The following is a 26,270-nucleotide window of genomic DNA, read 5'->3' as shown; positions in this document are numbered from 1 at the left end:
TTGAAGGGTCTGACCACGGAGAGGGTAAAGGTCAGTACATTCACATCTGTGTGTGGAGAAGTGTGTGTCAAATGGGTATCTCTCTAAGGCCTAAGTCCAGGTTTTGGCCAAGTGCTGCAAACCACCAATGGGCTTCTAGCCCCACCCTTGTCTTCCTGAGGGTTGACTTTAAGCTGACAGATGGCTCAAGGGGCCCCATGTGTAGAAACCCCTCCCCACATAGCTACACAGTACCCACAGATGACCCAGATGTGGGTGGCACCTCTCTCTGTCTTGCTCTTGAAATCTGCCTCTCTGCATCCAGTCAATTGCTCATTGTCTGTGACATATAATTCCCTCCCTCTCCAGCCCAGATGCACAAGGACAGCAGCAGGGACAGCTGCTGGACCAGTGAGCTCTCTCTGCCTCCTCCTCTGGGGGACCCTCCAGGGTCCTCAGGTTTGCCAAGTCCTCACTTTCTAATCAAGGGGAAGAAAGGAACAGGGAACAGCAGCTGCTTGGGGCTCCCTGTCACTCCAAAGTCATCCATCATGGGGCAGAGACCACTTGGGAACAGTGGTTTTTAGGGGATTCCACCTGGATCGACAGCACCTGTTGCTATTTTTAAAACACAGTTCTTTGGGACTAAGCTGGGATTCAGACAGGCAAAGGTAGATATGAAAGCAGCGGAATCCCGAGACGTTCAGCCTTCCCCCTGGGCACCAAAGGCCTGCCATGAGCCCCGGGGACCACATCACAAAGAGTCTCATCTCTGGGACTGCCAAGAAACAAGATTAGAAACCAGAGTGGAAATGATAAGATGGATGTAGAAGGAGCATCAATCTCCCCACAATATCTCCAGCACTGTCTCCAAATTATTAAACAGCTTTCCTGCCTTCACTCATTTCCTCACCCTGCCACCCCACAGATACACCCTCTGTGAGCCCACAAGGTGCTGGATGTGAGATACGGATGATTAATTTTCTTAAACAACCACCATCATACCTACCAACCATAGTCCAGAAACTGGGCTAAGTGCTTTCCAACATTATCTCATTACACTAACTCATTTAATTGGTATAACAATCCTGTGAGGTAAATACTCTTTGTATCCCCATTTTAGAGGTGACTATATTGAGGAAGTAACATTTCGGGAAGTAACTTTCCCAAAATCATGCAGTCAGTCAAGTGAGACCCTGGGGTTCAAATTCAGGTTCCTGAGGTCCAGCCCTTTAGCCGTTAACTATGGGTAGGCCAGCTCTAGGAGTGTTTGCTGTCCAGCAAAGGATGCAGATGTGGGAACCAAAAATTGTAATATATGGCTTCCGTCAGGTTCATGACTGCGAGTTGACAGCAATAGTCATCCAGCCAGTATTTTTTGAGGGTCTACCACATGCCAGCTGCTACTTGAGGGCCTGGGGGGGACAGGCAGACACAATAAAGTTCCTGCCCTCACTGAGTTTCTAATCTAATAACCCATCCAGGTCCCCAAGCCAGAAACCTAAGGTTCATCTTTGATATTTCCTTCTTACTCACAGCTCTCCCAATCTGGTCAAGGTATTATCCAATCATCACTGTAAGTCTTGTTGATTTTACCACTTAAGTAACTCCAGCATCTGCCTACTGTTCTTGATTCCACCTCTATCACCCCAGTCCAAGTCACCATTATCTCTCTCTCCTGGATATTCATTCCAATGGCTCCTGACTGGTCTATGTCTACACACTCTTGCCATCCTCCAGGCAGTTTTCTACCGTGCAATTAAAACAAGCTTTTAAAAACATAAATCTGGTTCCCCTTCCCTTAAATTATAATCCATCAGTGCCTTTCCATTGCTCTTAGCAAAAACACTTCTTAATCATCTCTAATGCCCTACCTACCTTCCCAAACTTCCCTGTGCCATGACCACATCTGCATTATCATTGTAATCATCCCTCTACCCCACAATCACCCAACCTTCTCTACCACCATCCCAACCACCACTGCAGTCCTCACCATCACAGAAGCACAAGTCTTCATAAAGCTTCTCCTCCACATGTATGGCTGAGCCGGGTGCCATGTGCAATAATGGAGGCGGACAGCCCTGCCATCAAAGCTCTGACCATTTGATTCACAAACTCAGAAACAGTAATTTTGGCACCCTTCTGTCCAAATAAAAGTCTTAAGATTGATCTGGAGTTTCTAGCCTTCCCCTATCTTTGGGAAAATTCTCCACTATAGTTGAAGGGAACACTGCTTTGCCTGCCCTAAAACAACCAAGACCATATGGAAGAGGATATGGACCCCAAAAGAAATCACTATCAGACTCCCCAGCATTTATATTCCAGCAAACCAAACCTTGAGACGATGACCTTTAAGAGCGGCCTTAAAAAAAAAAGAATGCGAAGAGTATGTTTAAAGTAGAAAGAGGCAGGCCCATTTCCTTAGAATATTATGTCTATAGTTCTTCTATCTCCCAATTTTAAAGGTGAGGAAACAAAAGAGGGCCAGAAAGGAGACCCTCTTAATCAAGGTCATACTGCAAGTGCCTAGGACAGCCAGGCTCCAAGATCAGCTCTGAGACCGCGTCCCTTAGCTCACCTGGCTTCCTAGAGAAAAGGGAGCCACTCAAGAAGGGACCAGCCTATTGCTACCAGGGTCCTCATCCCCAGGTCCCAATGAGGAAAGAATAAGACAAACTTTCTCTGGACTTCTAGTTATCCTCCACAGCTGAGATAAAAATCAAAGTGGTGGACACAAGCTGCTCCCAGCCAAAGAGATGAAATTATGGGTGATGGGGGAGGTGCCTCTGATTGATACTGCCTTAGCGAAAAAGAGAAAAAAGAAATCGTCCTCAAGACCAGGCCTTATAGAGTCCAAGGGGAGCAACCTGACCACTTTATTGCTTAAAACCAAGTATTCCAAAGTGTCTGGGTTCTTGGCTTCCTCTCTGGGTCCCCATCTTCCTCCTCCCCTCCTCTGAATCTCATCTCCAGAAGAAATATAAGATACCAGGCAATGCCAGCTGGAGAGGCCAACAGAGACGGAACTCAAAGAGGGAAGGAATAATTGTACTTAGAACTTATTAAACATTTACTCTTAACTTATTTCCATATGAAAACTTCCACTTCACTCTTTTGAGGATCCTGCATGCATTGACACATTTAAGTCCACAGCAGCCCCATGCTGAGGCCTTCTGTAGGAAAGGTGCAGACCTGGCCTAGCTAAGGTGGAGGGGAGCGGGCACTGGCAGGCATCCCACAGAGACGTTACTCCCTAAGTGAACTCCTGAGGTTCTAGAAAATCCTAACAACTGATATTGTCATTTTTGATGCCCCTAGATAGCCTGCTCAAGAACAGAAATGCCTGAACTAATCTCCTGCCCGCTGCCAGTTGATCAGTTCACCTCCAAAAATGTAAAATCAAGATACATTGTTTCACAAGATGGTCTGCAGTTTTTGCCTTTGTTAGTTAATAGTAGTTTGCTGACTCTCCTTGTTCAAGAAACATGGTGTGCAGATAAATAACACCTAGTCAAGGCTTGACAGCAGCCTGAACTAGCCTAGGCCTCCCTGGGAAAGTGACCCAGGCTGTCCTCCCAGAGTAATTTAAGGCAGTGGTCCTCAACATTTTTGGCACCAGGGATTAGATTGTGAATCTAATGCTTGAGGTGGTGATGCTAGCACTGGGGAGTGGCTACAAATACAGATGAAGCTTTGCTCACTTGCCCGCCACTCACCTCCTGCTGTGTGGCCTGATTTCTAACAGGCCACAGACCAGTACTGGTCCATGACCCCAGGGGTTGGGACCCCTACATTTAGGAACATGTGGGCTGTCGCGTCTGCCCTGTGAAACCCCTAATTTGTGGGCCCAGGAAACTGAGCTGGCAGGCAGGCCTTGGTCTCAAAAATGATATACAGATGGCAGGAAATTGAGGCTGCAGCGTCTCTATATCAAGGAGATTTATATGCATCTCAGCTCTTATCCACAGCAGCCGACATGCCCCATGTGAGTGAGGGGCAAAAATGTTGTATATATGGGCATCTGCTGGGCCTCTCCATGAGATGTAAACAAAAATGCTGTGTATTCCTTTATTTCCTGTCCTGTCCCAAATCCTTTTCTAATGCTAAGAAACATGCTGTTAAATTAAAGCCCATTGTATCTTCTGAATTGGATGTCTGATCCAAACCTGCGACCATCGTTCTCACCCCTATTTTACAGATAAGTAAACTAAGGTACAGGGAGGTCAAATGCTTTCTCATGGTCACACAGCTAGTAAGCAGCACAGCCAGGTTGGAGCACCCATCTATATTGCTCCTAAGGGATGGTGGACAGTGTGGGACAGTGGGAATGACATGGATCACTTCGCCAAGAGCTTCATCATTCAAAGGCAGCTCTGGGACCCACATCCACCTATAGGACAATAGAACAATCACAGAGAAATAGCTTGGTAGCCAAGGAGCTGAAAGTCAGGAAGTTAAGACCCCTACTTAAAAACTAGATGCAGGGGAAGACTGAGAAAATACTCAAGCTGCTGCTGGGAGAGAAACCCCTGAGGATGGAAGTCTGCTGGGAGGGCATCACAGATGAGGAAGCAGGCGTAGGAGGGGCTTCCAGGTTGAAACAACCATCTTGGGGCCCAGAGACTATGGAATAGAGAATTCTGGCTGCCACTTAGGTGTCTGGCTGGGAAGCCAGACAGAAAAGCCTTTCCAGGGTCAGGAAAAGGTGGGGTTTACATCATCCTAGAGTGGCACAGGTTGCAATTAGGGTTGGGGTTAGGGTAGCAAGGAGAAATCCTGCGCTGACCATATTACACCATTCGGACATGCCAAGGAAGATTAAGTAATTAAACTGAGGACCAGCAAATTGCCCTCACTGTTTGAGCCTGGCCCTGGACTGCTTTAACAGAGGCAGAGGGGCTTTGGCCCTCTGATCTCCCTGCCTTCAATTTCACTTACAGTAATCCATCCTCCCCACTTCCATCCAGGCCAGTTTCCTTAAAGGTACATCAGACCACATCAGTCCTGTCCTATGAACCCTGCAGGTTCCCTGCCGACTTCCCCACCAACTCTAAGCTCCTTAGCCTGGCATGTAGGGCCCTTCCTGGCTTGGCCCTGCCATACTGGGCCACCATACGACTCCTCTGCCCTTGGACCCACCCCCAGTGTTTCATCTGCAAGGACATTCTCCAGCGAGACCTTCTCGGCTGCATGATGTTCTTGATGCTATGCACGTCTGCCTTTCCCCATCTCCATGGTTCTCAACCCTGGAATCAGAATCTCAAGAGAGCTTTAAAACATCAATGCCCAGGCCACACCCAGACCAATTAAACCAGACTCTCCTGGGAGTAGGCTCCAGGCATCAGTAGTTTTTAAAGCCCTCCAGGTGATTTCAATGTGTGCCAGGGCTGAGAACCACTGTTCCGTCTTTAACCAACCCAGACCTACTCCCTTGAAGATTCAGCCCTGATATCTCATGTAATCATCAAATATTTATTGAGGCGGGAACTATTCTAAGCACTGGATATAAAAATAATAATGATAGCTAATATTTATTGAGCACTTGCCATATGCCAGACACTGTTCTAAGTGTTTTACATACATTAAGTCACTAAACCGGAACAACATCTCTATGGGGTAGGTACTATTATTTCCCCATTTTATGCATGGGGAAACTGGGACACAAGGAGGTGAAGTGAATTCCCCAGGGTCACGCAGCTAGTGAGCATGGCAGTGGTACTTTAACACAGACACTTGAACGCTAGAGTCTGCACATGTAACCTCTGCCCCCATTCCTGCCCTCACAGGCTGCAAGAGAGGAGCAATAAACAAACAAGGAAATTCAGAATAAAGGAAGGGATATGGAAAACAAAAGGTGGTCCTGAGTGAGAGCAGCAAGAGGGCCAACTTTAGACGGGATGGTCAGGCCTTTCCCAGGAGCAATATTTAAGCTGACACCTGAAGGGTGAGAAGGCTCCAGCCAGGTGGAGGGTGGGGAAATGGTGTTCTAGGCAGGGGGCTTAGTGAACACGAAGGTCCAGAGGTGGGAAGGGCACGATGTGCTCTAGGAACTGTGGCATTCTAGTCAATGGTGGGGAGAGGGCACAGACAAGGGAAAGAAGCTGATGGGGCCAGCTCCTTGCAGGCCACCTAACTAGTTATGATTTTATCCTGAGGGCAATGGAGAGTTTTCAGGAAGGCATGCATGTGCGTGTCCATGTGATGGTGGACTAGAGGAGTCAGGGAGGTGGGGGCCTTCCCGAGGCTGCTGCAGCCATTTAGCAAGAGGTACCAGCAGTGAGATGGAGAGAACTGCCCCCTCCTGGAAGCCCTGCTGGTTGCTCACCTCCAATTGTCACCATCACGGTGCATTGTAATTGCCAGTTTACTTGTTGGCCTCCCCTGCCAGGCTAGGAGCACCTTGAGAGCAGGGACCAGGTCTACTTGGCCTCTGTAACCCAGTAGCTAACCAATTCTAGGTGCTCGGTGAACATCTGCTACCTGCAAGTGAGTTGAACAGAGGCACACCAGGCAGCATCCTGAAGAATTTTGAATTAAGGAGAAAACTAGAAGTCCCTCTGTGCACGTTCTCCTTCATAGATCTGGAGATCTCGTAAACCTTGACCAGAAGAAGGGATATTGCACCCTCTGGCCCCCAGCAGAGCCCTTCACCCACCCCAAGGCTGAGCATCCATTGGATGGGAACGCAATGTTTGAGCTATAAATAACCAAGCCCCAACCTTTCCCCTCACCTCCCAGCAAACCCCATTAGGCTGGGCAGTGGGGCGGGAGGTGGCCATAGCCCAGAGCCCGCCTGAAATAGCAGAATCCTGAGATCTCAGGAAGCACCGGGCACTTTAAATAACCCAGCTATTTAGCTGGCAGTGTGTGCACCTGCTGCTGCTTTGGGCTTCTGACAGTGAGGATAGGGACAGGTCTGCTATTGGAGCTTTTTTGGTCCTTCTGCTGCCATTGCGACCACTAGGTAGGCCTCAAAGCCATGCGATGTCTCATCTCCATCTGAATCACAAGAGGGCAGAGCTGATGGGGCAGGAGGCTCAGAAGGGTCACTCAGGTCCCATAGAGAGTTGGTGGCAGAACTAGGCTGGGTATCCAGGTTTATGGACAACAAGAGAGGTTTTCTCCATCGTACTTCTCCACCGAACTTCACAGCCCTTTCTACCCTCACTGCTCCTTTGGGATCTTCTCTCTCTGGCTGTGCTGAAGCTGCCCTGAGTCCAGAGCACCCAGACCAGAAAAGCTGGCTGTCTCCTGGGATGAGGGAGCCAGCCGGGTCCTCCAGGGATGGCATTAGCACCTCCTCGCCATCAGAGGCCAAACTACTTTCATATTTTGTTATCATCATAATGGTTAAGGGTGTGGGTCCAAATCCAGTGTGTGGTCCTGGGAAAATGATTTAAACTCTCTCTGCCTTAGTTTCCTCACTATGAAATAGAAATGATAATGACAACAATAGTCCTATATCTTAGCATTGTTGTAGGGACTAAATGAGTTAAAGGGCTTAGAATAAAAAGTTCCTGGCAGATAATTAAGTACTTCATCAGTATAAATATTGATGAGAACTTCCTAAATCACAATCAAGGGACCTGGATCGCTATGTGAGCATGGGCGATTCACCAACCCACTGTGTGCCTCAGTTTCTCCAGCTGTTAAATGGGGAGTAATTCAGCCCTATGAGTGGTTTGAGGACAACCATGAAATACCAAGAACTATGAAAAGAATTTGGAAGTTCAAAAAAAAAAGTACCTTACACGTAGGAGGCTGATGGGCAGGTGACCCTACAAGCAGATAAAGGATCCTATGAATAATCACCCCTGACCCAACAGCTGCCTAGGTTTCATAGGCCCCAGGGACAAGGCCACCACTGTCCTGAACATCATTCAGAATTTATAGACTCTTCTCGCTGTCCCTCCTAACTCTTTTATTCAGTTGTTTAAGAATCAAGCCTGGCTTTAATAGAAACTTTGCTGCCCTTCCGGGAAAATGCAGCCTGTTCTGCATTCAGTCCCCACCTGGTGGGAGGAGGGGAGTTGTGTTGCTGGCAGGTACATACGCTCTACCACCAGGTGGCTCCTCTACCTGCTGGGGAGGATCAGATAATGACAGCTAGACCAAAAGAAATACCTGAGCCCAAGCCAGGAACCAGCTTTCTGCACATGGGACCCAGTAATGACTGAGACCTCATGCCTCTAGAAATTTGAACAGGACTGGACAAAGCTTCGGGCCTCCTCCCAGTTCTCAAGAATGGAAACCCTGATGGAACCTCATCCTGCTTCTGTCACTTATAAGCTGTGTGACATTAGCTAAGTACCTTGCTCTCTCTGAGCTTCAGTTTTCTGACTTTTAAACAGAGATAACAGTGCTTACTCCATAGGCCACTGGGATAAAGAAATGAGACCTGTTCACATGGAGGGAACCGGGAAAAGATATGAGGGGAGCTGAAACAGGGTGACCAGGAGTGTGGGGCACTAGCACCAGATAGCCTGGGTTCAGGTCCCAGTTCAGCTACTTCCTGGCTGGGTGAGCCTGAGCAGGTTACTTTTACCTCTCTCTGTGTCTCCATTTCCTCTTTGGTACGTTTGAATAAGAAAGTCTAATTCACAAGGTTTCTCATGAGGATGAACTGGGGTAGTGTCTCTAAAGCCTGCTGGGACTCAGCAGATGTGGGCAGCTGAGGGAGGACCTGTCCCCAAGGGGTCTAGAGTGGTTGTTAAGGACACGGCAGTGGGAATCAAACACAACTGGGTTCAAATCCTGGCTCAGCAATACATTTTCTATGTCACCTGGGTAGAGTGACCAACTAATTGCAGTTGACCTGGGACTTTTCTAGTTGTAAAACTGAAAGTATCACACCCAAGAATCCTCTCAGTCTGAGGCAAACTGGGGCAGTTGGTCACCTTAGACCCAGAACAAATCCCATTGCTGTTCTGAGCTGGTTTCCACATCTGCACTGAGGGAAGTAACACCAATTTTTCAAAGGCAGTAGGGGAAGAAGTAAGAGGATGCATGTCAATCACAGGACCAGCCAACACCTAAGTGATACACTCCCCGTGCCAGACCCTGTAGTGCTTGGTGGACAGTCACTCATTTCATTCTCATGACATGACAAACCCACGATTAGATAGGCACTATTGTTGGCCCCACTTTACAGAGGAGAACACTGAGGCTCAGAGAAAAGTGACCCATTCAAGGTCAGACAGCTCATATGCAGAATCACTGAGATTTGAACCCAGGCTGTCTGGCTCCTGGGCCTCAATCACTGTGCTAGATGAATTCTCACATAACAAATGCTCAATAAATAGTAGCCATTAATAAGAAAAATAGCCAACACATCACCCCTGAGGGATGTTCCTAGTCTGTGTCCAGCAGGGAGTATGAGTTGATGATTCTGAGCCATGAGAGGGAGTGTCAGGGTCCCTTTACCTTCCACTTTACACTTTCGTTGTTAGAGGCCCCCTTAGCTAGGACAGGTGGATGGGAGCCAGCCCATGGAAACGCAGAAGTATGGGGCTGCACTCTCTACTCTCCAGCAATGACTGACTCCTTGGTCACATGCTCACTTCCAGGAAGGCAAGCCTAGAGCAACAACTTCAGGCTCAGGCCTGTTGTCACTCTCCTCCCTGCCCCTAGGAAGGGACATGCAAATGCAGATGGCCCAGAGGATCCCAGTTTCTTCCAGAACCTCTGCCTCCTCTTCTCTGTGAGAGCACAGCGAGATAAGCTTCTGAGCCATGGCAAGCTGTGTAACATGACGCAGATGGGAGCCATGACAGCATCTCCTCAGATGGGGTGGGAGGCAGGGACTATGAGGAGCCTGGAGAGGAAGAGCCCATTGCTATTGCCCAGACTGAATGTGGTACCTCCGTCAAACTTCTCAGACAGGAGACTGGGCAATGCTTAGCAGGGGTTCCCCAGTGAACGTGGGGCTGGACCTGGCAGAACATGCAGGGCCCCCAGGCACTGCTAGCTCTTCCTCTGATCCCCACTGGCCTGCTGTGCCCCTGGGAGTCAGGCCCAGCTTAGAGATGGACCTGGACCGAAGCAGCTTTATCTGTGGTTGGAGCCGAAACCCAAAGGGCAAGGGAAACTGCACAAAGGCAGTGGGTAGTGTGAGTCTCCATGCAGGTCAGGACAGCAGCCTCCTTCCACGAATACACGAAAGGAGGGCAGACGGCCAGTGAGCCACCCACCAGGTCTCCTACCACCTCTGCTCTATGCCTGCCCTTCTGCCCTCCCTTGGGGGCCAAAACTGCAGATAGGAGTCCCAGTCAGCTCCCAGGAACATTGTCCCTGACTCTGGAGGCATTTTCAGTCGACACAAGGTCCTCCAAGTCTTCTCCTTGGGTGCAGTGAAACTATTACAGAAATTAAAGATGCGTGAGGACAAGAATTTCTCTCATAATGCTGTGAAGCCATCTCACCTCTGTCCCCACCCTCTCACCCCGACTTCAACTCAGTAACCATACGTGACAGATTAAACCATGGGTAAAAGTGTAGGCTCAGGAACTGGGCTGCTCGAGTTTGAATCCATGCTCTGCCCTCTAGAAAGCTGTGTGACCTTGGACAAGCTACTTAACTTCTCTGGGCCTCCATTTTCTCACCTGAAAAATGAACTGAGAACAGTACCCACCCCACAGAATTAATATGTGAGTAAAATGAGTACATAAAGCTTACATTAGAACAGTGCTGAGCTCACCATAAGAATTCAATATCACAAAGAAGCCATTATTCTAATGGTATAATACAATTCTATCCAAGCATGACCTGGTCATTCCATTAGCCTCTCTGAACTAGAGTTTCCCCACCTTTAAATGGAAACAACTCTGCTTGCCCTACTTCTTCATTGTCATGAGGTCCAAAGTAGATAAACGGGGCTGTGAGTAGAGCTTTAAAAACTTTTAAGTGCTGTACATACGTGGAAGGAATGAATATAAGGTATAATCTAATAAATATAAGGTAATGTAAACATAATACTATGAGGTAACATGATACAGTGTAAGGTAATACTCTGCATTAAAAACTGAACTGAGAGAGAAACAAGACAGATGGAGAAAGAGGAGGAGAGGCAGAGAAAGGCTGAGGGAGACAGGGATGGAGAGTGAGGGCTGAACTTCAAGAGCAGGAATCAATGCCATACAGTAATTTAAAAACCAATATACAGTAAATATTAGCCCAGTGGCGTAGAGCGGCAGCATCACAGGGTAACCCGTCCAAGATAACTCTCACCCCAAGATGGGACATCTACCAGCACCCCGTGGGCCTTCCCGTAACTCATGATCCATGGCTTTCTCTTCCTGCCCAGGATTTATCCTGGGGCCTTGGTATCTGCAGTGCCTCCCAATTATGTACCACACTTACATGGCCCAAGATTTATGGAACCAGCTGATCACATAGTCCTGGAAATGAGCTTGGGGCATGGACTTCTCCCCACAAGGGAGGGGCTGGAGCTTCAGTTCTAGGCATCCCAGCTTTGTGCCTTGAGTGGCCAGTGGCCAGGAGCCCGGGCTCCCGTGAGATCCTACCTCAGTATCTCCTCCCATGGACAATGCCTCATTCTGCCATCTACCACCTCCCTGACTCCTGTTTCCTCCCTGAGGTCCTGCACCCACCCCCATCATTCCCCCGTATCTCCCCTTAAACACTGACCCCAGAATCCATTCCTGTACCTCAACACTCCCAGAGTTCCTGAAATCCCACTCCACAAGCATTCCCTCCACATCTGGTTTCTCTCCGACCCAGGCCTAAGGTCCTCACTCCCTCTTCTGTGGCCTGGCCCAAAGCCCATTTTCTTGCCCCAGATGTTTTCTCAGCTCCTGCACACCAAAAGATCCAGAAGGTCCCTCTTTCCACCCCAGGACCAGCCCTGCAGAATGGGTGTTTGGGGGTGGGGGATGGGAACCACAGCCCAGCGTCATGTCTCTTTCTGGCCTTCTCTCCACATAGGCCAGGCTGAATCAGATGCTTCTTCTTCATAGAAGAGTCCCCAGTCCAGGTCCCACATCCTTTCTTTGAGCCCCCAGCACAGTCCCACCCCCACCCCATCCCAGGACATTCATGACAGTGTCAAAAGGATCCACATAAGCACGTCCTGTGGCCCTGCCACTAACTCCTACTCCTTAGGTACTGTGTGTATAGGCACAGCCTGCTTTCCTTGTGCCTGTTGTGTAGATGCAGCCTAGGCATGCACACCTGAACATGACCTGAATTTTCACCCACGCTGAGGCTTATTTCTTCATCAATCTGATCCAACATGAATAAGACCCCAGTGGGAGGTGGGTGGTCTAGTCCAGAACCCATCAGCCATCTTCACCCAAACTCTCTTTTCCAAAATCCCCCTCATCCCTCAGCTGAACACAGTATGGTCTTAAGAGATGATGAAAAACCCAACTGGACCAGCAACTACTTAGTAACTTCTGTACCTCAGTTTCCCCTCATGTATAATGGATATAATCATAGCATCCATCTGTCCTACCTGCCTGATAAGAGAGTCGGGAGGGTCAGATGAGATCATGTGTAGAGTACTATGAAACTCCCCAAGCTGCTGTACGATTTAAGAGGTGGTTGTTTCAAAGGAATATCAGTTAAGCTGGCCCACAGTGATTCCTCTCCATGCTTAGGAAAATATCACGACTATGTCCACCATGAATAATGACGGCTCACACTTACACAGTATTCACCACATGCCGGGCACTGCTCTAAGCACTTTACATAGAGTAATTCACTTAATTCTCCTAACAACCCTACATGGTGGGTACTATTATTATCCTCATCTTGCAGATAAGGAAACAGAAGCACAGAGCGACCTGCTCAAGTTCACTCACCAGGAAAACAGGACACAGTGTCGGCCCTAGAAATGGGGGCCCAGTGCACACAAGCTCCCTGCATAAGAAGGGTGCTGCTTTCACATATTTTAGTGACTAAGCATGCCCAGATAAGATGCCATGTTTATCTAGTCCATTCTCCTCTTAAACATAAACTTCCCAAGGATGAGGAATGGGCCTTCCCCAATCAGATGAAGGCTTCTTAAGCATAAGGAGCCTGCCTTGCCCACTTGTAACCTCTCTGTGCTCTTCCCCTGCCAGCTGTTCTATGCCCAGATTCACAACTATCTAAGGCCTGGGGAACTTTCCTCCCCCCAGTGTGATGGCCCTCATTTGTCATGTGCTTAGACACTGTGGCTTTGGAGGGAAGCTCCGGGATTTATGTCTATTCTAGGGTCTCTCCTCAGTTCCCCTTCTCACCAGTTCAGCCCCTTTGACGTGAGTAACCAGACCTCGAGGAAGATTAAAGGGTTCCTTTAGGGCCAGCTGCCCCTAAACTGGGACTGTGACCCCCAAATCTTCCCAAATCTCTTTATCCATCAGTTTCTATTTGAGTGAGATGGTAAGAGTCAGCTTAGTAGTGGGGCAGGGGAGAAATCTGAGAAAGCAGCTTGAGAGTACATTTCCTAAGTGGACTTTACCACCGCCTCCTCCATCGTCACCACCATAGCCAGCTTTACATCACGTAGTTAATCACATGTGACCTTCAGCTGAGTCCTGAGCAAACACACACACACAAACACATGTGCACGGAAATGCAGGTGAGGAGGCCAACAGAAACAAGCCAGACTGGGAACCCTCACCAACCCCCACCTCCATCAAGTCCTGGAGTCCATAGGTATAGGAGTAATGGAACCGCAAAAGGTACAGCAGTGATGGAGGGCTGCACACACAGACTGGAGAGATGATTCATCTTTGCAGCATCTTGCCTGAAGGTGGCACACAGTAGGCATTCAATGACTCCTTGTTGAATTAAACTGAATCTGTGAGGACTGCTGACCAGAATTGATCGCCAAATTCTAAATGATCAGGCTCTCCCCACTTAAAGCTTGAAGACAGTAGAGGGGTCACTTTAGTAAAAGGAGGCCTCCCTCCCATGGCAGGCAGTGAACTATAAAACTTATAGCCTGAAGAGAAGGGGAAGGCTGAGCCCATAAAAATGATGTGAGCGGGTTGAAGCACATTTCACGATGAACTCACCTTGATCCTTGATAAGTATTATGAGAAATGGCCATGAGGGACTTCTTGGACCCTGAGAAGACAGAGATGGTTAAATCCTCTCCTGCACACTACCTTGGTGGAAACCAGGCAGAACCGGGGCAGGAACACCCATGGGGCTGACCTGGGGTGGCATTTCTCAATTGCTGGATGTTTGATGTGAATCAAAGCTCCTGAGAGCAGACAGCGAACCAGGAAGGAATGATCACCAAACAATCACAGGAGTGCACATGTCCCAGCGGAGAAGGACAAAAGGCTCCAGTGCCAGCTCTATCACCCAGTGTGTGACTCTCCTGGGACCCAGTTTTCCATCTTTCATCCAGAGATGAAATTGACCCTTTCTGTCTCCCAGGGCTGTTATGCAACAAGCTCTGCTGTGATGGGAACCTCTGGATGGGGTCAGAAGTCTGGATTCTCATCCTGGTTCTACTACCCCAATGGCCTTGCTCAACCCGAGCCTGGTTCCTCATACAGACAAGAAGGCAAAATTGTGCCCTGCTGAGCTAGGAGAGCTACGGGGACTACAGGAGACCATGCACAGGAATGTTCTTTGTAAAGTGGCCAGTGCTCTGCAAGGGTAGAATGGCATGCGCCCATGTTCTTGAGAGAGAAGCTGAGGAAATAGACAAAAAAGTGTGTGCTAGTATGTATGTGTGTCTATACATGTGAGAGCATGTGTATGGTATGTGAATGTGTGTGTGTGCATATATGAAGGTAAGAGCATGGGCGAGTGTATATATGTGTGTTTGTGAATGTATGTAAGCATAGTGGTATGTATGTATGTATGCCTGCGTTATGTACATGCATGTGTGACTCTGTATACATGTGAATATTTGTGACAGTATGAGCATGTAGATTTGTGTGCGTGTGTACCCGTGAGTGTGAGTGTTCACATAGACATTTCCAGGGGTTTCCAGGAACTCAGAAAATCATACATTCCTTTACTTTCATTGCCATCACTCCTGGGCCCCCACATCTCTCTCTCATCAGGCACTGAGATCCAAGCCAGAACCTAAGCTTAGCTCACTCCCCAAGCTCCTCCAAATCTTGAAGACTGTGTGACCATATGCCACTCATTTGGGGGACCAGAGAGAGTCAAGTAAGAGCAAGACTCAGTTTACAACTCCTCTGAAGTAGGCGCCTGCACAGATCCCCAAAATTAGTTGGGGACCATAGTAACATCCCAGCTTATTTGACTAAAGCAGGGGAATAGATCAGGAGGGGAAAAGAGTGCTAGCTTTGAGGAAAAGGATCAGGAAGCAAGTCCTAGGGAAAGCGAGATGAGAGACCAATTTAATATAGATTTTGCATTCCCATGAAGTCTGTTAGAGATCTGAGTTAAGGTGAGACGGTAGACTGCTCCATGTGGCCTAGACTGAAGTGGGATAGAGGAAGGGATGTGTTGAGGGGAGATGGTCCAAGGCAGAAATACAGACGGGAGATGGATCGAAAGAGACTCAGCGTTCTGCTTCTCATGCTGTGCCTGGGCAGACTGACTGTGGTTTAGCTCCTGCTGGTGGGTGAATTAATGTAGGACATGCCAATAATAAATGCATTGAACTCTAAAGAACCCAATTTGGGGATTTTGCAGTTTCTCATGTTTCAGGGCTGCCCTGTTAATATAGGACTGCTACAAGGAGACTCAGGCTCTACTGCAGACAATCCCAAGCAGGCTGATAAATTACAAGAGCTCAGTTTTGTTCCTTAATCCAGCTTGACACATTTTAACGCTTAAATCTTATCTCTATAGTTCCAGTCTGTCCCTCAGGTTTGTCTTGTCCCCATTAGCCTTGGCCTTTGGGGATAGTCAAGAAAGGAGGCCCAGATCTGTCCAAATCAAAGATGCCCTGGTCTTCTGTTGCTTGTAAGCAAGACCACATACAGCTTTGTGTCTCCTCTGCAGGACCCTCACACTTCCACACCACCTGCAGCTACAAGGAAATCACCCAGAAAAAAAAAATAGATCATGACAGGTGTAGACAGTGTCACTGCCTAAACTTGCTTGGTGCACTTGGACTCAGTCATTTAACAAGCCAATGACCCAATACATAGTTGTCTCTGGTTTGGCATCTTTTCCTTTGGCCCTAGTCTCATGTTTTAGGGCGGCGAACCCAACTCTGCCCCCCACTCCCATTCCAGTCATCTTGATAAAATGGAGATGCCTGTTCTGGAGGTCTCAGGTTGGGATGGAGTTTTATGCAGGGCAATGGTGATGCTGCTGGTCCATGAACCATACTTGTAGGGACAGGCCAGAGTGAATCTGTCCTCCTCTCTGTCTCCTGGATTCTCCTTGTTTCATTCCTAATGTGCTAGCCCTAAAGCATGCATTCTCAACGGAGACAACAGCGCTCCCAAGGGGGAAAACATTTGTTCTTGAGAGGGGTGGAAAAGAATCGTATTCTCTTTGTATATAAAGCACAGATATACACACAATACACAACTGAAATTTCATGGGAGAAGGGGTACAATTAGGACGAAAGTGTCCAAAAAGACTCATTGGATGAAAAAAGTGAAAAAAGGTTGAGAAACACTGGCCCGGGGAAAACGCCCTCTGCCTACTCAGGTGCCAAAGCTTCAATGATGCCATCTGATTACAAAAGCAAATGCTATATGTTATCAGCGTGTCTCCTCATAGATGTCTACCACCAATTGCACCCAACTGTCTGCACCACAGGTCCCTCTTCTGCAGATTTTTTACATCTTATTCCCAGAAGGCACAGTACCTACCTAGCCAGCCTGTTATCTTATTAGTTAACTCCAGTCCCAAATAAAACTGATACATTAAAGCTCACCTTTAATGCCCTCACCTGAGCAATGTCACATTTGTATCTTAGTTACTTGGTCTAAATTAGGAAAAGGTCACAAATATAACCCTGAGTACTAAAGGGTTTGTTTAATGTATGAAGCCCATTCACATAGGCCACCCCGCCTTAATATCAGCCTCGGGAAGTGAGCGTTAGCATCCTGATTCATCAGTAAGGAAACCAGGCTTCAAGGGAGTAGAGAAACTTGCCTCCCACCCAAGTCACACACACAGTAGAGTTGGGTCTCCTTACTTGCAGTCCAGTCTAGTGCTCACCCCACTGTCCCATCTTCCATGCTGTTCACAAAGACAGTGGTGTTCGATGGGAGCTTTTAAACTGGTGGATGTGAGTGGGCAGGGCAGGCAGCAATGCCCAAGAAGATGCTCACTCTGCAGTGCTCGGTGATGGAGGCTCTAAAGTTGCCTCCCCAGGACAGGAGGCCAGCAGGGCTTAGCGAGGTGTTGGTCCCTGGTGCCTACTGTTCCCCACCTTGGGGGAGAGGCAATGCGGAAGAGTTGAGAGTGTGAGCTTCGAATTCATATGGACTTAAGACTAGAGTAACATCTCTGCCATTTACTAGCTAGCTGGCAGGTACCCAATGTCTCTGAACCTCGGTTTTCTCATTGGTAAAGTAGAGGTAATAACAATGGCAATTTCACAGGATTGCGACAATTCCATGAGATAATAATGTGACACTCTTAGTACCGTGCCTTGCATATAATAAGCAATCAAGAAATTGTGTGAAGGAGCTGGTCCCAATAGCCTAAGTAATTTCTAGGAATATCCTTCAGTACCCCACCCCTGAAACTACCCCCAAATTTCAATTACCTCTGAGAATTTAAAAGAAAACAAAATCTGCCTTCTATGAACTTCTACGGACTTCTGCTATTCTTGAGATCTTCACCTCCTCCAAGAAGCCCCACTGATTGCCCTACCCTGAGCAGTGTAGACATGGCTACTCTCCCTAGTCCCCATCCCTAAACCCGACTTCTTACTTTCTGAAAATTCCTTTTCTTTTCTTTTTTTTATTTTTTATTTTTCTGATCGTATTTTTTAAGTCAGCAGTATTTATTTTCTTATTTTTTTTTTAACATTTTATTTATTTTTTCCCCTCTCCTCTGGTAACCACTAGTCCGTTGTCCATGTCCATGCGTCTGTTTGTTTGTCCTGTTCATTAGTTGCTTTTAGGTTTATGCCTCACATATAAGTGATATCGTGTGATTTTCAACCTTTTCTGTCTGGCTTATTTTGCTTAGTATGATTAAGAAAATACCTTTTCTTAAGCTTTCCCGTTATGGTTAGACCTCCTTATCCACTCCTGTTCCAGTTGGTTCTTTAGTTAGACCCTCCTAACCCTAAATATACGTCTAAATACACGTCTGAGTCTGAGCCCCTCTTCCAGACTGGGCGTGCCCCCCAACTCCACAAATAAGTCCCAGTCTCAACCACAGGCCCTGCACAGACCTCAGCTGTGTGCATTCACTTGGCCTGGACCTGAGGCCATCCCTGTGAGGTCACTCTTAGAGCAGGAAGAGGCAGAGTCAGAGAAGAGAAGGCAGAGGCTGGGTTCTGTGGGATATTTCACACTCAAGCTTCAGACAGAAAAGGGTGACAGATGACACTTGTAAAACACAGAGCTGGAGCATACTGAGCAAATGTTCGGGTGGCTGTAAAATTCCAAAGCAAACAAGAGAGAGAGAAGGAAGCAGGTGCCACAGCCCAAGAGATGAAATTTGCTTCTAGAATGTCAATTCCCAAAGTTTCCTGGAGGGCCTCTTGGAGTCTTTTAATAATCGGCTTCTATGTGATGGCATGAAGCCCTCCCGGCAGCTCTATGAACAGAGGAGACTGGGGCACAATCCTCAGTGTCTCTGAGGGCCCCTCACTCTCTCCCAACCCTTCCCCCTCCATCCAACACTCCACCAGATCTGAACAGGAGTTTGGGGAGCACCAAAATAAACATAGAGCCATAACACATCTTCAAGGTATGCTCTATTATTTCCTTTCACCAAATGAAAACACAGAAGCTCCAGGGGTTAATGAACAAAGGTGTAGCAGAGCTAGAATTTGAACCCAGGCCCTTCAAGTTTAGGTTCCACTCCATTATCTGTCAACTCTATCTCTTCAAATAAGTTGGACCCTAAAACAACAACCATGCTCAAAGAAAAACTCGCAGAACACTCAAATCGTTGTTGCTTTTACCAGGGTCCAATTCCACTTGGCTATCCACTTGGTTGTCTTTTGTTCTATGTCTCTGCTTTCAGTCTAGCAGTCTCTCCCATCAGAATGGGAATGCCTCAGATGGACAGTGGACTTTCTGAAAGAGACCCTGCTCCACCTCACAGGCTGGAGAGACTTGACAAGCCTGACACTGGGTCAGAACCCAGATCCTTGATTTTACTTCAGAGCTGCAGCACAAGAAAGGCAAATCATACTGTAGCCACACCAGGGATTGGGTGGCCAAAAGGCTGCCTGCTTCTCTCAGTGGCCCCACCTACCTCATCTGCATTTCCCACCCCATCCACCTTCCTTCTCCTTCTCAGTACTGCCTCCTGTACCCTCCCCCAGACCACACTTCCCAGCTTTTCGGATTTCTGGGCCTGGGAAAGGAAATGGAACTTCAGAGAAGCAAGGAGACTGAGCCCCAGCTCCCTGCAGGAGGGTGCCCAGTGCAGCCCAACAGAAGATGGAGCTGGGAGTTGCCGACCTCCCAGAGAAGCACTGCCAGAGGCTGAAACCAAAATGCCAAGTTTGCTGTTTGTATTCCCCAGGGCAAGGGCAGGATGATAAGCAATTACGTTCCTGGGCAGGAATTAGACCAGAAACTCTAAATTGAGGGCTGGACAGGGGGCCTGAGCAGAAGCATGTGAGGAGCCTTAAGTGAGAGAAGGAACTCTGCAAGCCCAGCCAGAATCAGAAGGGAAAGACAAATTCCACTGTCAGCAGAAGGGCCCAGCAGCTGGCGTGGTCCACAGAGGCTGCCGGCTCCAAGTGCAGGCCCTCACAAGCTTCAAGTCCTCTCTGTATAACCCTAATTCCCTTCAGCCTTCAGGGTACACAGACAGCAAGTCCCATAGCTGGCCAACTCCACTGTGCATGGCTATTATGAGCTCCTCGCAGAGGGCAAAGACCAGCCCAATGCACAACCTCAAGACCCAGGTTCTTAGCATTCAGTATCCCCACAATCCGCCGCCACAGCCTTCCAACCATGAATTCCAAACAAGTCCCCAACCATGGACAACAGCCCACCACCTGAGAACCTCCTGCTCTGGTCCCTGGGAACTTCACAGCTCAGAGACTGGCAGTTTCTTCCCTAGCTTTGCTCCTCCCTGGCTGTGGGGAACCAATTCCCTGAATCAGCCCCCTCCCTCAGCCCCACAAGGCCAATCAGCCCATTGAAGCCACAGGGGCCCCCTCCTGCACACACACACATACTGTGGCGGGGCAGAGGGTCAGCATCTACAATCATGCTTGCAACTCTAGCTTAGAGTTCAGGCTCTGATAAGCCTCTCCACCACCACCCCCCCACCCCACCCCAGGTGTCTGTCTGTCTATCTGTGGACATCTCTGCATGCACTTGGTGTGGGCCTGGCTCAGTCCTTCTGCTGCGTCTTCAAGCTCCCTTCTCTTTCTGTCTCAGGCTCTAGCTTTCAGGGGCTCTGTCTCCCTCAAACTCACTGACTATGTCCTTTGTACTGAAATGGGCAGGACACCTCCCTGTCGTTTCCTAGGGTCTGTGCAGAGGAAGGTATTGCTGGTCTCTGAGCTCTCGGTTAGCTCTCCCTCCTCCCTGTCCAGGCCAACCTTCCAACGTGGGCAGGGATGGGTGAGAGATAGAACTACCAACCAGACATGGCTAATGCCAGTTTCCATATTGCTTCATCATGCCATCCTGATGTCCCAAGCTGCACACACACAGTCTCCCTGATCTCCCTGCCTTCTGCCTGAGGCCAGGATAAGGTCCCTGAGGCTACTCTACCTGCCTCCCCAAACTGCAGTAATGCCTTCCTTCCCTCCACCAGCATTGATCAACCGCTCCGCACTGGCTCTACCCCACCCACCCAGCCCACAGAGCTCAGGGAGCTCTGGCAGCGGACCCAGCCTCCAGCAATAGCTCTGGCCAGGCCTCGCATATGAGGAGATGCAACAGAGTGGTCTGGCGGCAAAGTTCTCCTGCTGTTTCCACGTTTCCATCTACCTGCTGCTCCTGTCTCCCCATCCTGCCCTCCGGCCTCCCACCAACCGCTCTCCCTGCTCTTTTCCAGAGTTTCATCCTCACTACGGAAAACAAGAAAGAAAAGAAAACCTCCCGCGATAAGGATGAACGGAAAGAGAAGAGGATGTCCGCATGAGTAGCCGGGTGAGGGAGTCCTCAAGTGAAAAGGGGATGCAAAGTTCCCGGTTTCACCGGATGCATTCAGCCTGGAGCCGAGCTCCCGCAAACACCCCGATCCTGGAGAAGCCGCGGATGAGACCACTCACCTGGGCGAGGCAGCATCTACCCCTGGTTGGGAAGCACCGAGGCCGGCTCCGCGGGGCGCCCGGGCTCCCCCGCTCGGCCACGCATCCTTCCCCGCCCGAGACAGGCGCGAGCTAAGCCCTCGGCTCTGGCGAACACAGGCAGATGGTGGCCTCGGACGTCCACGCGGGGAGTGCCCTGAGCGGCTTATTCAGTTATATCCATGGCATTTAGCAAGAAGGGAGGAAAAAGCACAACTTGTTCTCTTCTCTTCCAGATTAAAAAAAAAAAAAAAAAAGCAAAAACAGATAATCCCTCCCTAGGAAGACGTTGGTAGGATTTTCCAGATCGAAGAACCCCGGGCATTCCCGGGTACCTCGGGCATCTTGAAATGCGGGATGTCTTCAAGTTCAGACGAGCCAGCCGGGGTGTGAGTGAGTGTGTGTGTGTGTGTGTGTGCGTGTGTGTGTGCGCGCGCGCGCGTGTGTAAGAGAGAGAGCGAAAGCCAGTCTCTAACACCCACATGCACACACACACAAACACACTCCTCCGCACTCCCGTGTGCACACTGCCCCCTGAGCGCGCGCACACGCACCCCAAGTCACACACACACACACGCACAGCGATCACACGCTCAGATCGGGGAGGGACCCGGCGGGCTGCAGAGGCAGAGAGGGGCCAGCGGCGAAGGAAGCCCAGCGGTGGTGCGCACAGTCCCCGCCACGCTCTCCAGTGTGGCCGCCCCCAGTGGCGGCCAGCGGAGCTGCAGGGACCGGGAGCTAGCCTCCGCGCCCGCCGCGCCGCGCCGCGCTGCGCCGCGCCGCGCACCGTCTTCCGCGCGTACCGCCACCGACCCCGAAATCCGAGCGATCGCAGGTCCCGCGGGAGTGGCGTGCCGCGGGGACAGCGAGGCAGCGTGCAGGCCAGCGGACCAGCGTGAAGGGGCGGGACTGGTCCGGGGCTGCAGTGGCCTGCGAGGGAGACCGGCGGGCCGCGAGCCCCAGGAACCGCGAGGGCGGGCCTGGTGGCCCAGCGGCGCGGGCAGCCCCTGCGCAAGGCGAAACGGCTTCCCGGGCTGTGCAGCTGCAGCCCGCGCTGGTGCTGCCGCCTCACGTGCGGAGCGCGTCGTGCAGCCTTCAGCCTGCTGCCTGCCGGAGGAAAATCCGCGGCGCGGACCCGGGCTGAGGCGGGGCCTGGGAGGGTCGAGCCCACCCAGCCCTGGACCTAGTTCTGATTCCTGCAGCCTACGAGGGATCTATGAAAAATGAGCGCCTGGTGTATGCACACATTCACTAAGACTTTTCGTGGGTATCACTGGGGGCTGTGAGGTGTGCAGCGGCACCAACTGCGCAGCATCTTTACAACTCTTGCCTTGTTCTATCCTCCCAGCAACCCTCATTCAACATATGTATGAGGAAACTGAGCCCAGAACAGTAAGGAGACTTGTCCAAGGCACATGGCAGAGAGTTGAGTCCCTCTACTCCAAGCCAACTGTGGGCTTAGCGTTAGAATGTCTGGGTCTGTCCCTGGCCAGGGTCTCATCTTCCTTTGATTACTCTTTCCACCCACTAGAATCAACACCCATTTCCTGGGGAAGGTAGGACTGGTCTCTGCCTTACTGAACTTCCCAAGAGGTAAGTGTACCTTTCCACTGAAGGAATGGAAATTTTGAAATTCCTGCTGGTACTCCAGCTGGTAAATCAAAGAGCAGGGAAAATGTCTCAATCTATCTCTTTTAGTGACTAACACCTCCCATGCATCTGTCCCAATACCCTCAGGGAGGCACATGTCTCTGCAGCCCAGGGTTGGCTCAGCTGGATAAATCTGTAATATAAGACACTGACTCCTTTCTATGCACATAGAAGGGCGCATCACTGCAGAAGCTCAGGCACCTAAGCCACATGTGCTGGTCACCCTTCCCATGGGCACCAGATTGGCATAATGCAGACCCTGAAGGACAGGCTCTTCCCTGCAGGGATTCTGGAAAGCCTGAAAGGAGAAGGACATGGCCAGGATGAAACTCAAGGTATGTTAGAGTGGGCTGGCACAAGAAAGAGACCGAAACAGACTGAGGGATAGCAGAAGGGAGGAAAACTAAGAAGGGGAGGAAGGAGAAAGGAACAGGTGAGTTGGAGGTGTTGGGGATAGAAACAAGAGGATGTGAAGGGAAGAGGAAAGGGAAGGAATAAAGGAGGCATGGAATCAGCAAGGAGAGTGGTTTTTCTTTTGTCGTTTTGGTTTTTGGTTTTGTTTTGTTTTGTTATGTTTTTTATTGCTTACCTGTGGTTTTGCATACCATAGGTGGGCTGCCAGGGAAGAGTGTAGGAATGGAAGGAGGAATTTTAGCCCAGTCTCTGAATTCCCCAAAGGGAGGTTATCTCTTTACCCTGCAGTTACCCAGGAGGGGATCAGTATCTATTGGTGAGGATAGAACCAAGCTGGCACCGGAGCAGAGATTGACTTGCTCTCGGAAAACAATAAAGCATTAGAATGGTGTGGAGGAGAGGCCAGGGCCCCAGCGATGCTGGAGGAATGGTCCATTCTCTGCTCCAAAGTGAACTCAGTTCTCCATCAAGAAGTTTTCTCAGCTCAGAGAAGTGGTGGATATTCCATGAAGAGCCAGGACCTGGATCATTTCTTGCACTTTGGGCAATTCTGAGGACAACTAGTTTATTTTTTCTAATTATATTTGCCTTAGCCTAAACTGAGCACTGAGCTGGGAGTCGGGTGGCCTAGATGCTCACTATGGCTTTGTACAAATGAGCAATATGACAAGTTCTTTTTCATCAAAGAGGTTGGACTGTGTACTTTCTAAAGGTTTGTCCAGCTCTAGGGACTTCTCTGAGTGACCTTGGCAGATGCAGCAGTGTGGGGACCCAAATGCACCTTGGGAGGCCAAGAGAAAACCAGTCTGTAGTCACCATTCACCATGGAAAAACCCCAGAAGATAATGCACACTTGGAAAATGGAAAGGTGAATAATGGCAGACCTCTTGGGTCCTTGGACAAGTCAGAAGAGTTAGCTAGAGACTCTGCTGTGGGAGCTACCTGGCTGCTTTTCCTGGTTGCAACCACAGAGGTCAGCCAAGGTTTCTTAAAGGGGTCTATCAATCAGAGAGAGAGAGAGAGAGAGAGAGAGAGAGAGAGAGGAAAACGCGTGCTTGTATACAGGCCATTCTAATGATGGCCATGTGATGAACATCTTTGTGCCAAAGGGCATGAACATTTTAAGACTCCTTGTACATACTTCTTTGTTTCAGTTTTAGAGTCTAGCCACTGAGGTACAGGGCAGATTTCCCAGAGAACTCCCAGCAAGTGCTTAAGGATGTTTTCACACACCTTTTCTTGTCTCTATGCAGCAGAGTTCTATGCCTGTGCTTCATGCTGCACATCACAGCTGCCCTGCTTCCTTGAATATAACTCCAATACCCCAATGTGAAGAAAGTTCACAGTCTTCCTGCCTCCAACTGGGACTCGTCCTTCTCTGTCCTCCTGGTCACTTGTGACCAGCCTCAACTTGTTGTCTGCATCCCTTGGCTTTCTGACTGAACTATAAGCACCGATGCCTCTAGCACACTTCTGAGCACATGGCAGGCTCCCAATACCAACTTGCTCTATGGGGTGACAGTGATTGATAAGAAGGGCTCTTGTGAGGGACAGGAGGTAGAGAAGCATCCAGCCTGAAGAAGAGAAGGCCCAGTTGGCCTGGGCTTTCATACCTGATAGAAAGACTATTCCCCTGCAAAGGACTATGGAAAGCCTCTCTTCTTTGTATCCACTGAGTACGGAAAAAAGCGGGAACTGGTGTAAAAATGGTGAGGGGTTAGATATTCTGGTTAGATGATAAGAAGAGTCTGATGCCCGAGGCTATAGAATTACTGACACAATCTCTAATCCCAGGAATGCACTAGATACTTCTCAGAGTCTCCCTTGGCTCATCATGGCCTGAAGAGTTACTTTGTGGCCCAGAGAAATAACAGAGATCCTAGAGCACAGTCTCATAAGGCCTTGGGATCTCCCTCTATTGAGTCTACTACATGGACTGGAAGCTGGAAGCCACCCCTAAATACTTAGCACCCCACTCTCTCCCCTTCCCCCAGGACCAAGAGCCAGCCTAAATCCCAGTTTATTGCACAGGTCTTGTAGAACTTGAATATCCTCTAGAGCTGAGGCCCAGCCCTGGTGTGCACTTTCTGGAGATTTGGGTTGAGTGTCTTTTAAACCTGCAGTGTCCTCTATCCATCCTCCCTTCTCCAAATGCAAGAGTAAGAAGCAGCCAAAATAAATTCTTATTAGTATGCATATGTATTCTCAAATTCCTTAACAGAATGACTAACACCACCTACAGCCATTAGCTCCAATTTTTTTTTCTAAATCTAGTTTACTCTTCATCATCATGCCCTCTGTTTATTTCTTCCCCTCCCCTAAGCCTCATGGGCTCTCTTCACAACCTCACCCTCTTGCCTCAATACCAGGTCTGGGATTGGGCTCCTGATGAATCAAAGGGTCAGACGATTCTGGGAAATCATATCCAATGAACGGAGAAGTCTTTATTGAATATCTTCTTATGCACCACCTAGCATGTTGCTAAATGCTGTTGGAGAGAAGATAGGTAAGAGGAAGCCATTATCCCTTCCTGGAGAGAAAGGACATAAACTAACCCTGGCACAATGCCTTGCAGTTTATAAAGAGCATTCCCAAATGCTACCTCACTTATTCATCACAACGATCGCATGAAATAGGTTATTATCCCCTTTTTACAAACAAAGGCACCAAATTCTATACAGATAACATGCCCACTCTAAGAGTTTTAAGCTCTTGATGGATGATGGCACTGGATTTCAAACAAAATCTTCTGACTCCTCATCCCAGGCTCTTCCCTGGGTCTAAGGCAGCCTCCTCTAGTACTAGCCTGAACGCCACTTAGTGTTGAATTACCTGGAACAACCTGAAGTCAGTAGATATTCAGTAAAAAGAAGGCCAAGGCAAC

At 49.1% G+C, this 26,270-nt stretch overlaps 1 protein-coding gene across 1 annotated transcript in view; it reads right to left on the bottom strand.

The window, feature by feature from the left end:
• LRFN2 (leucine rich repeat and fibronectin type III domain containing 2) overlaps positions 1–21,773 on the bottom strand; it is a 191,402-nt gene extending 169,629 nt beyond the window's left edge. Inside the window, exon 1 of the mRNA XM_039854283.1 lies at positions 21,305–21,773. The gene's annotated coding sequence lies outside the window, so the exon portion shown is untranslated. The remainder of the gene's footprint in view (positions 1–21,304) is intronic.
• Positions 21,774–26,270: the final 4,497 nt, after the last annotated feature.

The sequence above is a fragment of the Pteropus medius genome, unplaced genomic scaffold (genome assembly GCF_902729225.1).
Source record: "Pteropus medius unplaced genomic scaffold, Ma_sr-lr_union100, whole genome shotgun sequence".
Lineage (NCBI taxonomy): Eukaryota > Metazoa > Chordata > Mammalia > Chiroptera > Pteropodidae > Pteropus > Pteropus medius.
This window is presented reverse-complemented; position numbering and strand designations above follow the sequence as displayed.